Source organism: Simochromis diagramma, unplaced genomic scaffold (assembly GCF_900408965.1).
Source record: "Simochromis diagramma unplaced genomic scaffold, fSimDia1.1 OVJJ01000646.1, whole genome shotgun sequence".
Taxonomy (NCBI): Eukaryota; Metazoa; Chordata; class Actinopteri; order Cichliformes; family Cichlidae; genus Simochromis; species Simochromis diagramma.
Window position 1 is genome coordinate 477038 of NW_024387279.1, and position 16275 is coordinate 493312.

General features: G+C 44.1%; 1 protein-coding gene across 6 annotated transcripts in view; it reads right to left on the reverse strand.

Annotated features, from left to right (window-relative positions):
• Window positions 1-1231, reverse strand: part of LOC120715770 (helicase with zinc finger domain 2-like) — a 28190-nt gene extending 26959 nt beyond the window's left edge. For 2 of the 6 annotated variants that reach the window (XM_040002891.1, XM_040002893.1), the window contains exon 1: window positions 959-1226. The gene's annotated coding sequence lies outside the window, so the exon portion shown is untranslated. Of the gene's footprint in view, window positions 1-958 lie in introns of all 6 variants that reach the window. The other 4 variants (XM_040002892.1, XM_040002888.1, XM_040002890.1 and 1 more) reach the window with 3 other exon arrangements.
• Between the last annotated feature and the right edge of the window lie 15044 nt (window positions 1232-16275).

The following is a 16275-nucleotide window of genomic DNA, read 5'->3' on the forward strand; positions in this document are numbered from 1 at the left end:
CCATATTTATAAAATTAGACCTGTGATATATAGGCAGTTACCCTAATGACCACTGAAATTAAAACTTATTGAGATAATGCTTCTAAATAACTGCCTAAGGAAGTGCCCCGATGCGCTTCAAGATGGCTGCCGAGTAGTGGCATTTGCCACGACCATTATTAAAACGTCTGTATTTATATACAATAAATAACCACGTAGAAAAAGTAAAGCGGGTCTAAAGTCCGCTAGATGGCGTAATTACACATCTTTAAATACAATACCAGGTGTAACGTGGGCTTCCCCATATAATAATAATAATAATAATAATAATAATAATAATAATACCATTAATATTTTCACTGACTGATGTCCTATGTCACCTCACCCCACCGTGAGTTTGATTGTTCGGTCTTGGACAGCATCGCGTGGACTCAGCTGGAGTCTTACTTAAGTTTCATTTCTCTTCTTTTGCGTCAGCAGCAATAATGCTGCTCGTTTTAACAGTAGCTTCCTGCATTCTTTATGATGTTCCTGCACGGTTAGTCTGATGATGCAGGGGCTTCAGCCTCCCTCCCATTTCTGTTTTTCTGCTAGCTGAAAACTGATTATTGACTTCTTTAAAAAAAAACAAAAAAAACAAGACTTCACCTGAAAAGCGTATGATGTCATGATATACATTGGTCGTGTCATCACACAGAGCATAATTTACATTATTACTATTATAATGGTTCCAGAGGAACAAGAAAAAACACCCACTTATTATAATAAAACTTATAAAGAAACTAGAGTTACTGAAGTGTGACATCAACAGTCCAATGTTTTATAAACAATTTGATAACCATGAGAAAATGCCGAATACCGGCCATTAAAAAAAAAGAAAAAATCCACATTCACGTTTAGAATCATGTTGTATACACATAATGAGACTTCTACTGCTACTACTACTACTACTAATAATAATACCACTAATAATGCTTACCGTTAAACCAAGGTCCTATTTGTCAACTGATCCCAATGTGAGTCTGATCGACAACAGCGGGACTTGGATAGCATACCCTGGACTCATCTTGGCTGCAACCGTCGGTCTCAGTTAAGTTTCATTTCTCGTCTCTTCCGTCAGCAACAGTTTGGATATAATAAACACGGCCTTAACTCCACCCACCTGCCCTGGTTCACAGACAAATGCTTGGTCATCGAAAAAAAAATGTTGCCTCTATTACCTGCAGCTTCCTGTATTCTTTATGTTGTTCCTGCATAGTTAGTCGGGTTACTCCCCATTCCTGTTTTTCTGCTTGCTGCAAACTGATTATGTACTTTTAAAAACATTATTATTAAAGACCAAGGGCGTAGATTTGGCATGGACGGAAGGGACATGTCCCCACCAATATCCAGCGATTATTGAATTGTCCCCACCAATAATTTTTGGTGGGGACAAAACAAAAACAAATCAAAACCGATAGAAATAAAAAAAAAAGCGATCTGTCAGCGTCTCATTCACCCAGCGGTGCAGAAAGAGTTAAATTACGTTCTCTACTGGAGTCCTATATCATGTGACAAATATGGCCAATGTGATTGGCTGTGCCTTTCAGGGAGCTCTGTTTAGTTTTAGCAGCGGCAAGCCTGCGCTGCGAGGACCTGCAAGGAGGAGAGGAGGATGGCAGCAAAAAGAACCTGGATATAAGAAAGTGTTTTTCAAAGAAACCTGTAAGTCACTTAAAGTCAAGTTCACTCATAAAATCTGTCCATCATAATAACGTTACAGGCTATGCTAGGCAATACATGCCCCTCTTATTACTCTTTGCAAAATAAACTTTTAAAAAATTTTCAGGCGAGAATGTAGCTGTGCAAACTTCAAATATCTGAACCTGGGAGAACAGCAAACTCCCAGCACATCGTTTTAGGCTTTGGCCCACATCAGTCTAAAATTGTATGTAACCATGAATAACGTGTTACCATGTCCACCAGGAGAGACTGGACAGTATAGATGTAAAACAAATATGCCAGCAGTTTATCTCAGTTAATAAGAGGAGAAGGCATGTGTTTGGCTCCTTCACATAGTGGACATTTGTCATGATCCTGGGCCATGTTGGCCCAGCAGTCTTAGTATTCATGTCTTTTTGTATTTTGTTCCTTATTTGGTTTCCCCTTGTGACTTTTATCCCCTGTGTGCCCCTCTATGTATCTGTGGGCCCTCGTCTCCCCTCGTGTTTCATTCCATGTTTCCCCAGCCCACTATGCCCGTGCTCTCTCTCTCCTCCTGTCTGCACCTCTGTGTACTTCCTGTTTTACTTTGACAGTCTCTCGTCAGTATGCGTCATGTTGTGTTCACTCCTGCCCTGTCCCGTTACGATTATCTGTGTCAGCTGTGTTCCCCGTGTGCTCCCACTTCCCTCGTTAACCCTCTGTGTATTTATGTGCATGTCTCCCTCAGTTCAGTGTCGTGTCGTCAATGTCTCCTCCCCGAACCTGTGTGTCTTTCTGTGTTCCCGCCGTCTTCTGTTAGCATTCCCAGTTTAGTTTTGTTTCTTTGTGAAGCCTGCAATGAAGCAGTGATTTTGAGTTCAGTTCCTGTCTCCGTGAGTTTTGCGTTTGGGTCCTCATCTGCCTCCACACAGCCAGTTCATGACAGACACTGAGTTGTTGTGTGGGACACCAGGGCCCTGTTTCAGGAAGCCGGTTTAGTGGAAAAACTGAGTAAGTATACCCTGAGTTAACGAAAACTCTGGGTTTTCGGTTTCACAAAGCGAGTTTAAATTAATCCTGAGTGAGTTACTATGACGACACACTCCGTGAAGCTAACCTGCCCCCTAGCAGGTTCAACTAACCCTGACGTTCTCCGCCTCTTTGTCGGAAACCTGACTGTAGGAAGTGTCAGACATGGCGTGCTCCTTCCTTGAAGAGCCAGTAGATGTTGAAGCCCACATTCTCCGCAGAGCTCTCCGCCGGGAGAGAGTGATTAGAGCGCGTTCGGACATTTTATCATTTCCTGATGATCTTCTGTGTGAACGTTACCGTTTTTCAGCACAATCTATAATTTATTTGAATAACATCCTCAGGCCTAATATTGCTCATGTGACACATCGCGGACATCCTCTCAGTTCTGTACATATTATTTGTATTGCACTTCGGTTTTTTGCAAACGGGAGCTTTCTGTATAATATTGGTGACGCTGAGCACGTTTCCAAGGCTACCGTCTGTCGGGCAGTCAGGAATGTTACAGTTGCACTGAAACGTCTCCTGTACTCGTCTGTGGTGTTCCCCGGTCACAGACCCACAAGATTTATCAAAGAGGGATGCCACAAAATTGCAGGTATCAGGATGACCAAAACTTAATTTATGATGTGGTGATACTTGAACTACTACTTAAATTTTACATTTATTCTCACGGTTCCCAGGCGTGATTGGCTGTATAGATGGCACTCACATTCCAATCATTGCTCCTTCAGTAAATGAAGGAGACTATGTGAACAGGAAGTCTTTCCACAGCATTAATGTACAGGTACATAGTTCCCTGTAGCATTTCAAACTAACAAATTATTTCATTATAGTAATGGATGCTAATTTGTGTTCTCTGCACTGTGAAGATCATACAGCGGGGAAAATAAGTATTTGACACATCAGCATTTTCATCAGTAAGGGGATTTCTAAGTGGACCATTGACACAACATTTCCACCAGATGTTGCCATCAAGCCAAATATTGAATTCATACAAACAAATCAGAACATTGAAGTATACAAGTTAAACCATAATAAATAAAGTGAAATGACACAGGGAATAAGTATTGAATACATGAAGATAACAAGGGGCAAAATGACATAGAAAGCCAGGAGATCACCTGAAATCTGTCAGTATTGATAGAGAAATCCTGTCCCCTATCAGTACTAATTGATATCAGCTGCTTTAGTCCTAATTGATGGCCTATAAAGGCTCCTCATTACCCAGAAGGCACACAGGAAAGACTTCATGATGGGTAAAAGCAAAGAACTCTCTCAAGATCTTCGTAATCTTATCGTTGAAAAGCATTGTGATGGGAATGGTTATAGGTGCATTTCCAGAATGCTGAATGTTCCTGTGAGCACTGTGGGGGCCATTATCCGGAAATGGAAGGAGCATCAGTTCACCATAAACCTGCCACGATCAGGTGCTCCACGCAAGATCCCTGTCCGAGGAGTCCAAAGAATAATCAGGAGAGTTCTCCAAGAGCCAAGAACCACTCGGACAGAACTTCAGGAAGACCTTGCATCAGCAGGTACTGTTGTTTCAAAGAAAACTATAAGCAATGCACTGAACCGCCATGGCATCCATGCACGCTCACCACGCAAGACTCCATTGCTGAACAAAAAGCATGTCAAGGCTCGGTTAAAATTTGCGCAACAGCATTTGGAGAAGCCTGTGGATTATTGGGAGACTATAGTATGGTCAGATGAAAGCAAAATTGAACTTTTTGGCAGCCATTCTACACACAATGTTTGGAGAAGAAATGGCACTGCTCACCACCCCAAGAACACCATACCAACAGTTAAGTTTGGGGGTGGTAGCATCATGGTTTGGGGCTGCTTTTCAGCAAGGGGTACTGGCAGACTTCATATTATTGAAGGCAGGATGAATGGAGAGATGTACCGGGACATTCTGGATAAAAATCTGCTGCCATCTACCAGGAAGCTAAAAATGAAAAGAGGGTGGACATTTCAGCAAGACAATGATCCCAAACACAAGGCCAAGGTAACAATGAAGTGGTTTCAAAGAAAGAAAATCAAGTTGCTTGAATGGCCCAGTCAATCACCTGACCTAAATCCCATAGAAAATCTATGGAGAGAACTGAAGATTAAAGTTCATAAAAGAGGCCCAAGGAACCTTCAAGATTTAAAGACCGTTTGTGTGGAAGAATGGGCCAGAATCACTCCTGAGCAATGCAGACGACTGGTCTATCCATACAAGAGGCGTCTAGAAGCTGTAATCACCAACAAAGGCTTTTCTACAAAGTATTAAATAAAGTGTGTTCAATACTTATTCCCTGTGTCATTGCACTTTATTTAATATGATCCAACTTGTATACTTCAATGTTCTGATTTGTTTGTATGAATTCAATATTTGGCTTGATGGCAACATCTGGTGGAAATGTTGTGTCAATAGTCCACTTAGAAATCCCCTTACTGATGAAAATGCTGATGTGTCAAATACTTATTTTCCCCGCTGTATGTGATGCTGCCAACATTATCACAAATGTGGAAGCCAAGTGGCCAGGCTCTGTGAGTGGTGGTGGTGGAGGACCCCCACCTGTTTTCCGGGCCTCCGCTTTTTTTTTCTGTTGGCTATAACGGGTCACATTTGAGCATACAGAGTAAGCAAATATGTACTTGTAATGTGCTCAGATAATTTCAATAAGTGCTTACAGAGGGGAAATTAATGTAGCCTCTAACTGCAATTGATTTACAAACAGACCAAGCACTATGGCTCATAATACAATTACACCTTACCTGTTTGGACTATATTTTTATATTTCATTTTTACTTGCTGCCAGGAACGTGTGGGGCCTGTTGGGTTGCACCTGCGCTCACATCACATCACAAAATAAAATAAGATATAATAAAATAACGTGTTAAATGGGTGGAAATCCCTAGATCAATGTTTAAATTAACACTCACGCATTGACTCTGTCGGCTGTTTTGCCATGCATGCTCCCTTTGTTTTGCAGCTGAGGCTGTGTTACTTTTTTTCCGCAAAATTTGCATGTTATCGGCATATGCTGCCATCAGAATTTCGGCCTCAAGCGCTGTAAAATACATTGACCGCGCCTTCTTTCCCTCCGTCTCCATGGTGACTCGCTTAATCTGTGCTCCACTAATCAGGGCTTTATGTATCCTCGTGCGCGCGTTTAACTTGGGGTTAAAGCAACTCCGCGTTGACTGAACTACTTGTTATCAGCCTTTCTGAAACCGAATATTCCGAGTTGGACAGTTCGGGGTTACTCAACCCTGAGTATCGTTTTTCACTCTGAGTTTTCTAAACCGGCTTCCTGAAATAGGGCCCAGTAGTCCATGTCTGTTGCTGTAGTTCATGTTTAGAGTAAAACATCCAGCTCACTGACTTGATAGGGGCAATAGTGTGCCTAAAATGTTGCATAATTTTGCTAAGAGATCTGTTACTTTGTGGTAATCTTAGATGAGTAGTTTTATTGACAAAACCCACCAGGTCATTCAGTGTTCCCTTAGTGCTAATGTATCAGAGATGTTGGTGTACTATAACTGAAGTAAGGTTGTTAAGTCCTTAAAGTCATATTCTTTTATTGTCATGACTGTATTTTAAGCTATTTTTATTTTTGTATGATACCTGATTTATATGGAATATGGTTGAAGTAAACTAAAGTATAAAATACTTAGTCAGTTATTTGTTTAATAGTAACTTAACATTATATATGTCACATATAAAACTATGAATTGTAATTTTAAATGGTTTAAAAGCATGTAGAATAACATATGTAGGCCAGTATATTTCTCCTTTTTTTTTTTTTTTTTTTTTTAAATCAAGAAGCAAAGACGAAAAGGGGAAGGAGAAAAAAAAAAAAGAAAAAGAAACGGGCAGCGTTCGGTGGTTGAATCATCCGTCCCCACCAATGCCAAAACCAAATCTACGCCCTTGTTAAAGACTTTACCTGAAAAGCGCATGATGTTATAATATACATTGGTCGCATCATCACACAGAGCAAAATGTATATTATTACGGTACTGTGATGAAGTGAAAATGGTGGGACTGAATAATCTAGATGTAAGGAATAGAGATCCAGAATCATAGGTGCAGCAAAACAGTAGCTTCCTGTATGTATCATGCTCTTCTTGCATGGTTAGTCTGAAACATCCTTTTGGTGTAAGAGGTCATTATACTGTGGCGTGAACCTCCTTCCTCATTCTAGAGATGGTTAAACGAGTGTTTTTCTCTGTGCCTTAAAATTTTACTCCAGTTAAGGTCTCTAAAATGCCTTGTCCCAGCATTAAAACACACACACACACACACACACACACACACACACACACACACACACACACACACACACACACACACACACACTGATTATAATAACATTTCTCAAGCGAATGTGGTCAGTTAAAAAGACCACTATTAAAAGACCCCAAGCATTTTACTGTGTGCTTCTTTTCTTTTTTAAAAAAAATAAAATATTTAAATATTTACAAAAAAACTGAAAGCCCTGTTAGAAATTAGTATATTTTTTTTCATGACAGGGACAGTGGCAAAGCAGTTATGTAATGCTACTGTGAACATTTTTTTTTTTTTTTTTCCTCTTCCAACCCTTTATTTCATTTTTAAATGAGAATCACAGAAAACATATTTATAAACCACACCGTGATAATGCCGCATGAATATGCAAACACAAAAAGCTAGGTTTATACCGTTTGTTCCCATCATTACTGAAAAATAAAGAGTTTTTGTTTTTATTTTTTCCCACTAACAGACAAACAAAAGCCAAAAAGAAAAAAGGAAAAAAAAGAAGAAAAAAGAAAATCTGCGTTGCGCACAAAAAAAATCTAACCTGAATTGAAATTAAAATTAATACTTCAACAATCCTGTTTTGCAGTGTTAGTCAGTGAGTGACTGGCTGCTACCATTTGGGATTAGAACGATGCCACCTTATCCCATAGTTCAGCCAATAATGCGTATATACGCAGCCAATCAACGTCATTGACAGGCTATGACAGCGTCCTTATGTGCCGACACCGGTGTTTTAGCTGGCAAAGCGACGTGGCTGATGTGGAGTGAAGCCACGCTAATGACAACGTGTACAACCATTTGAGATGTGAGCAGGACAGACGGAACAATTTTGGGTTAGTAAAGTCGACTTTATACCAGTTTTTAAATTGTGTTGATAGGTCACTAAAACCAATAGTTGTGATTACAAATAAAAATCTGCAATGTTTGGTTTTCTTCAAACTTGCTTTTTGTTGATTTTTATTTTTAGGTTTTAGCTTCTGTGAAGCACTTTGTGATTTTTATCTTGAAAGGCGCTATATAAATAAAGTTTTACTTACTTCCTGAATACTATCGTTGTTTATATGTACTGATGAAAGAAAGGGTAAAAACGGCGTTTTATAAGAACAAAGGCTCAAAAGCACTCTCCGCCTGTGAGCAAAAACAACCCCCACCCCCCTCTTCCTTTCCTATTCGTCCAAAAAAGTACCAAACAAAAAACAAGGAGCACAAGAGTCCAAAAATGCAGGAAAACACATCAAAAACGAAACTAGAGCTCAACAAGAGTCCATGAAAAGTTCAGGGGACCAACTGTGCACACGGCAACGGCAACGACGGGCAAAACCAATCAGGAGGCCGACCACTTGGAAGGCAGTGGCGGCCACTGAGCAGGTCCGGAGGTCGGCCGCGATGCCAGCGGTGGCGACGAACTCTTTCCGGAGGCTGTCCCCGAAGGCCCTGATGCCAACTTAGAGGCCTGGAAAACGGCCGGCAGAGGCGAGGCGGAACAGGTCAAGCTGGCTCTGATGGCGGTGTGGCAACCGCAGGACCAGACGAGGCAGGACCAGACGAAGGCGGAGCTGGACCAGACGAAGACGAAGGCGGAGCTGAAGCTGGACCAGACGAAGGCGGCGTCACGGAGGCTGAACCAGGCGTGGATGAAGGCACGGAGGCGGGACAGCTGCGGAACCTGACGGCTGCAGAACCTGACGGCGGCGATGCTGCAGGCGATGATGTAGAAGTCGCGGGGGATGAGTCAGCAGGTGACGGCTGAACAGACTTCCCCGGACCATCAGCAGATGTGAGGATGTGCTGGCTGGGTCCTCCAGGACCCTCAGCTAACGAGGCGTGGTGCTGGGTGGGCTCCTCGGACCCTCCAGCAGACGTGGCATGAGGCTGGACGGGCTCCTCGGACCCTCCAGCTGACAAAACTTGAGACTGGCTGGGTTCTCCCGAACCCCCAGCTGACGACACTTGAGGCTGGACGGGCGACTCGGGCCCTCCAGCTGACAAAACTTGAGACTGGCTGGGTTCTCCCGAACCCCCAGCTGACGACACTTGAGGCTGGACGGGCGACTCGGGCCCTCCAGCTGACGACACATAATAATAATAATAATAATAATGGATTTGATTTATATAGCGCTTTTCAAGGCACCCAAAGCGCTTTACAATGCCACTATTCATTCACTCTCACATTCACACACTGGTGGAGGCAAGCTACGGTTGTAGCCACAGCTGCCCTGGGGCAGACTGACAGAAGCGAGGCTGCCATATCGCGCCATCGGCCCCTCTGGCCAACACCAGTAGGCGGCAGGGTAAAGTGTCTTGCACAAGGACACAACGACCAGGACAGAGAGCCCGGGGATCGAACTGGCGACCTTCCGGTTACAGTTACGCTTCCCAACCCCCTGAGCCATGGTCGCCCCGTGAGGCTGGACGGGCTCCTCGGGCCCTCCAGCTGACGAAACTTGAGGCTGGATGGGCTCCTCGGGCCCTCCAGCTGGAGCAGATGCAGGACCAGAGACAATTGGGACCCCTGGCTGAGGGTGAAGATGAGTGGCTGACTGAGCAGATGACAACGCTAATGATTCCTCCACTAACTGAGCTACTGACTGGGTCATGGACTGTAACAAAGCTTGCAGAAAATCCGATTGTGGTAGCGACTGAGGTATAGATAGCGGGGGAGAAGACTGAGCTATGGGTGACTGAACTTGAGATGAAAGTGGTGGGGGTGGAGTTGGTGACTGGGCTACAGGCCGGGTGGCTAACTGGGCTACAGGCGGCTGCTGAGCAGGAAACACAGGACACTGAGCAACAGGTGGCTGATGAGCAGCTAGCTGAACTGAAGGTGGCTGCTGATCAGCTGACCGAGCTGAAGGTGGCTGCTGGGCAGCTGACCGAGCGGAAGGTGGCTGCTGGGCAGCTGACCGAGCGGAAGGTGGTTGCTGGGCAGCTAACTGAACTGAAGGCCAGGAAACACACTGTTCATTTTTAAACATGGGCACAGGAGTAGGCACAACAACTTCTGAATTAACTACTCCTGAGTTACCTGGCAGGGGCTTATGAATATCTGGGATAACACACACGTTGTTTGCGCTCACAGATGTGTTGAGTTGAGGACGAACAGCGGTCTCTACATGCTTGACGGGTTTCGAAGCATGACAATCATCCAGAACATTCCTAGCCGGCTGTTCAGACAAAATCCCAGACTCCTGCTGGGACTGTGAATGCTGGCAGCGCATCCGCCGCTTCCCAGTTGAAATGGGATCAGGGCTGGTAAAAGGTGACATGGAGAAACGCTGCTGCGGAGTGGAAATGAAAACTGCACCAGTCCGTACTAGAGGAGAAAAGGGAAGTGTGGTTGGGTGGTGATGGCTAGGGTTGCCTTTGTTCTTCAAGGATGGATCAAACGATTTGGCGATAAACCTTGGCAAAAACTGCCGCTTACGTCGAGAACACCACGTGGTGAGGGACTCCAGGAGGGTAGCTGAATCGTCCTTTCCTGGACCGCCCATGCCAAACAGTTCGAAGGCTAGCCTCGCTCTTAGAGCTGTTATTATTTGCTTAAGTCCATTTATCTTTAGAAAACTGACGGTGGAGGCAGTGGACGACAAAAAATTATCAAAAAAAACCACTACCTCCAGCTGCCTCTTGTAGGGGCTTGTTGCGTGGATTATCCTCCAACAGAAATGACTGACTGAGCTATGGGTGACTGAACCCATAGGTGCGCGAGATTCTCTCCCTCAGAGGTGAAAAGTGAGTCCGCTGGATCCATACTGGTCGCGTCGTTCTGTCAGGGCTCTGTGTGCGGGCAGGTGGAGATGTGGATCCAAGTGCAGGACTCTGAGACAGAAATATACTGAAAACCACAGCTTTATTGCTGGCACCAACAAAACAGAAACCAAACATGAAGACACTAACTGGAACACACAGGCAGGATCTGAATGTGAGTGAAGTTGGCCCCCCCCACCTTCTTCAAATCCAACAAAAGTGGTATCAAACGTTTGTGCTACGTTTGTGCTGGTTTGTGCTGCAAAAATTTTCGTTTGTGCTGCTATCATTTTAAAGATATTAATAAAGATTTCTAGAGGTCATCAGAGGTCAACCAGCCCCCCCCCATTAATTAAATCAAACAAAATGGGTGTCAATCAACTGTGCTACGTTTGTGCTGGTTTGTGCTGCTAAAATTGTCGTTTGTGCTGCTTCTGTTTTAAAGATATTAATGAAAATGTAAAGGTCAAAAGGTCAACCAACCCCCCCACATTACCCAAATCAAACAAAATTGATGTCAAACGTTTGTGCTACGTTTGTGCTGGTTTGTGCTGCAAAAATGTTTGTTTGTGCTGCTAACATTTTAAAATTTTTAATAAAATAACGTCTTGATGCGTGCTTAATCATCCAGGTAAGTAAATCCCAAAAGGTTGATTCTGTTCATCTGGACATTTTCAGTTGGAGAAACGTTTCGTCACTCATCCAAGTGACTTCTTCAGTCTCAGCTGACTGTAGGTTTCCCCAACCTTATAAATAGTACATTTGCATAGTGAAGGAAACTAGCGCCACTGAATGAACAATGTGCTGGGGGGTTAGTTCCATGATTGTTAGTATGCAAATTCTTATGACCATTGATCAATGACAACTAATCAAAGCCTACTGATCAATGGCCATGAGTACCATTCACAGAAAGTGGGGAATGGCTACAATCACAGCATTGTAGGATGGCGAAAGATGTACCCTTGGCCCAAGGGCCCCTTCTTGATTCAGAGATGGTCAGCATCCTGACAGCCCAATGGACGAAGCTGTCTCTCAGTCTGCTGGTTCTGGCCCGGAGGCTCTTCAGTATCCTTCCTGATGGCAGCAAACTGAAGACGTTGTTGAAGGGATGAGTGGAGTCACCTGTAATGGAGAGGACCTTCCAGATAGGCAGGTGCAGTAGATCTCCTGGGGAGGGAGGCAAGAGAGGTCCCCACAATGCTCTCGGCTGCTCTCACTACCCGTTGTCATTTTTTCCTGCAGAACCCAGTGCAGGAGTCATACCACACAGTGATGCAGCTGGTGAGGATACTCTCAACTGTGCCTCTGTAAAAGGTGCTCATAATGGGGGTTGAATCTCTTGTGCTTCTCAGTTTGCAGAGGAAGTAGAGTCGCTGTTGGTCTTCTCCACATTCAGGGACAGGTTGTTGTTGCTGTACCACTCTGGCAGATGGTTAACTTCACCCCTGTAGTAGATCTCGTCGTGGGTCAGCAGAGTGAAGAGAAGGGAGCTCAACACACATCCTTGGGGAGCCCCCGTATTCCGTGTTCTTGGGCTGGAGGTGTTGCTGCCGACCCGTACTGTCTGCTGTCTTCCTGTCAAGAAATCTAGCAGCCCGTTATACAGCAAGGTGCTGATCCCCAGCAGATCCAGTTTGTGAATGAGTTGCTGGGGAATGATGATGTTGAATGCTGAACTGAAGTCTATGAACAGCACTCTGACATATGAGTCTCTAGTGTTCAGATGTGTGAGGGCTGAGTGAGGGGCAGTTGAAATTCCATCATCGGTTGAGCGTTTTGACCGGTATGCGAACTGAAATGGATCCAGGTTGGGGGAAAGCGACAATTTGATTTGATGCATGACTCACCGTTCAAAGCACTTAACTTAATAATGATGGAGGTGAGTTTGACAGGACGGTAGTCCTTAAAGCAGGAGATAGATGACTTCTTGGGTTCAGTAATGATGGTGGAGGGATCTCCACACACTGTCTGGGGATTGTGTCACCACGGTCTGTAGAGTGGGCTTGTAGTCTGTGATGGTTTGTATTCCTTGCCACTGCCTCCAAGTATCTCTGCTGTCGCTGAAGCTTTGCTATAGCTGATGCCACGTGACAGGTTTGCCCTTGCTGTTCTTAGACTCACCCAATTCCCGGCTCTGAAGGCTGCATTTTTCAACCTTAGGAGCATTTAAACCTGACCTGTGAGCCATGGTTTCTGATTGGCCCGGACAGTGATAGTCCTGGTCTCTGTGACATCATCGATGCATTTTGGGATGTAGGCAGTGACAGTTTCTGTATATTCCTGAAAGTCTGTGGTGTTGTCGTGTGTGGCGGCCTGTGGTGGAAAAGCAGTGCCTCTGGGGACCCTTCTGGCCACACCTGTACCTGCTTACGAACTGGTTTGTTGACTTTGAGCAGGGGCCTGTGGGAACCCATGGCACACCTAGATTTCTGCCTGTACTGACCCTTATGCAAAATAGGTGGAATTAAGAACACACACAAAAACACAACTGATCAGTGCTGAGAGTGGTCCTGTTGCTGAGGTTGGGATGATCCTGTAATCTCTTATGAACGACCTCCAACGCTTCTATGACTGGGATGCAAGTGAAGACAGATGTAACATCTCTCTCTCACTGTACATGTACTGTTTATAAAATTAGGGAAACATAACCTGCACAAACAAAATAATTTGCAGGACAAATGTTTGACATCAATTTTGTTTGATTTGAAGAAGGTAGGGGGGGCAACTTCACTCACGTGTGTTTATAAGGTTGGGGAAACCTGCAGTCAGCTGAGACTGAAGAAGTCACTTGGATGAGTGACGAAACGTTTCTCCAACTGAAAATGTCCAGATGAACAGAATCAACCTTTTGGGATTTACTTACCTGGATGATTAAGCACGCATCAAGATGTTATTTTATTAAAAATTTTAAAATGTTAGCAGCACAAACCAGCACAAACGTAGCACAAACGTTTGACATCAATTTTGTTTGATTCCATTAATATGGGGGGGCTGGTTGACCTCTAGAAATTTTTATTAATATCTTTAAAATAATAGCGGCACAAACAAAAATTTCTGCAGCACAAACCAGCACAAACGTAGCACAAACGTTTGACATCAATTTTGTTTGATTTGGGTAATGTGGGGGGGCTGGTTGACCTCTGATGACCTCTAGAAATTTTTATTAATATCTTTAAAACAGAAGCAGCACAAACGAAAATTTTTGCAGCACAAACCAGCACAAACATAGCACAACTGATTGACACCAATTTTGTTTGATTCCATTAATATGGGGGGGCTGGTTCACCTTTGATGACCTCTAGAAATTTTGATTAATATCTTTAAAATGATAGCAGCACAAACAAACATTTTTGCAGCACAAACCAGCACAAACGCAGCACAAACGTTTGATACCACTTTTGTTGGATTTGGGTAATGTGGGGGGGCTGGTTGACCTCTGATGACCTCTAGAAATTTTGATTAATATCTTTAAAATGATAGCAGCACAAACAAACATTTTTGCAGCACAAACCAGCACAAACGTAGCACAAACGTTTGACATCAATTTTGTTTGATTTGGGTAATGTGGGGGGGCTGGTTGACCTTTTGACCTTTACCTTTTCATTAATATCTTTAAAACAGAAGCAGCACAAACGAAAATTTTTGCAGCACAAATGTAGCACAAACGTTTGATACCACTTTTATTGGATTTGAAGAAGGTGGGGGGGCCAGCTTCACTCACATGAGCCAGCGTGGCTGACTGAGGCCATCCACATTGCACCATTGCCACTGCTCCCTGTGAGGCCATATTCACCACTCTAGGGCCTGTGCTGCTGGCTGATACCATCCACATTTCACCAGGGCCTGCGTTGCTGGCTCATGCCATCCACATTTCACCAGGGCCTGTGCTACTCGTTGATGCCATCCACATTACACCAGGGCATGTGGTGCTGTCCAAAACAATCCCCAATACACAAGGGCCTGTGATACTGGCTGATGCCATCCACATTACACCAAGGCCAGTGGTGTTGGCTGAGGACATTCACATTACACAAGGGCCTGTGGTGCAGGCTGATTCCATCCACATTACACAAGGGCCAGTGCTTCCTGTGAGGCCATCATCACCACAACAGGGCCTGTGGTGCTGGCTGAGGCCATCCACATTGCACTCACAATAACACATACATAGAGAAACCCAACAATCATATGACCCCTTATGAGCAAGGACTTTGGCGACAATGGGAAGGAAAAACTCCCGTTTAACAGGAAGAAACCTTCGGCAGAACCAGGCTCAGAGAGGGGCGGGGCCATCTGCTGCGACCGGTTGGGGAGAGTGAAGGAACATTTAACCCTTCCAAGATGTCGTTACACCTTTTCTGACAGCTGGAATGATCATCTGTTTACAACATCACAGCAGTCATAAGGAATTCCTTCCCTGTAGCTGCCATGCCTTGAAATATCCAAGGTGGCTCAGGTGCACAGGAATTTGGCCTTTCAAAACAGAAATCTTCAGTCTTACAGTTGTGCTGTGCCACAAACTCCACCCTGCTGCCACACAGGCAGTTTCACCCTCAGTGGGGAAATTCATGAGTTTTGATAACAAACCAGGCCCCAAATGCACTGCTAACACAGTCACATTTGGGGCCAAAAGTCTGTTTAGGTTAGATTAAATTCTTCTTTGTTGAGGATTCTCAACTCTTTGCTTTGTTCCTTGATAATTCACGGTCACGATTCCCAAGCATGTCTTTCATCCTGTCTTCCTTCTCTCTCCCCAACAGGTCGTGGGAGATGGCCCCGCCCCTCCCTGAGCCTGGTTTTGCTGGAGGTTTCTTCCTGTTAAAAGGGAGCCAAAGTGCTTGCTCATAGGGGGTCATATGATTGTTCAGTTTTTCTCTGTATGTATTATTGTAGGTCTACCTTACAATATAAAGCACCTTGGGGTCATTGTTGATGTGATTTGGTGCTGAATTGAATTGAACTGAATTGAAAATTGAACAAAGCAACTAGCTGGCTAATGTTGTTGCTAGCAAGATATGATCTGAAGCCAGAATTTGTTTTGCTCTCATTTTGTGTTGGAGTCCGTGTTGTGTCAATTTCCAGACTGGTACTGGTCACCATGGGCACTGACAGTTGAAGAGAGGCATCCGCAGTCTCTTAGAGGCGACCCAGAGTGTCACCAAAAGTCTCCCTTTTTCTAGAGCATGACAGTCAGATACATCCAGACAGTGCCAGTAAAGGGCATTTAACTAATCATGTTTGAGAAGATTCAGGAATCCAGGCTTCACTAGTATCTTATCTAAGATCAGCTGGGAAAACTCCTGTTGAAAGTATGGCTAGATGGAATCACTGGTTCCCTTACACGAAGGCTTCTCATTGACATGTATGTAAATAGAATGAAAGACTTTAACTAATGTTACATATAACAGTCATTCATCATCAATTGATCAGTATTAACTGTAAAGACATTTCCATTATATTTCATTTGAATCATGAGCTTTGCTCCTCTGTGTCTGTAAAACAGAAATTAAAATTTACTAAAAGGTTATATGGCACTGGCAGCCATG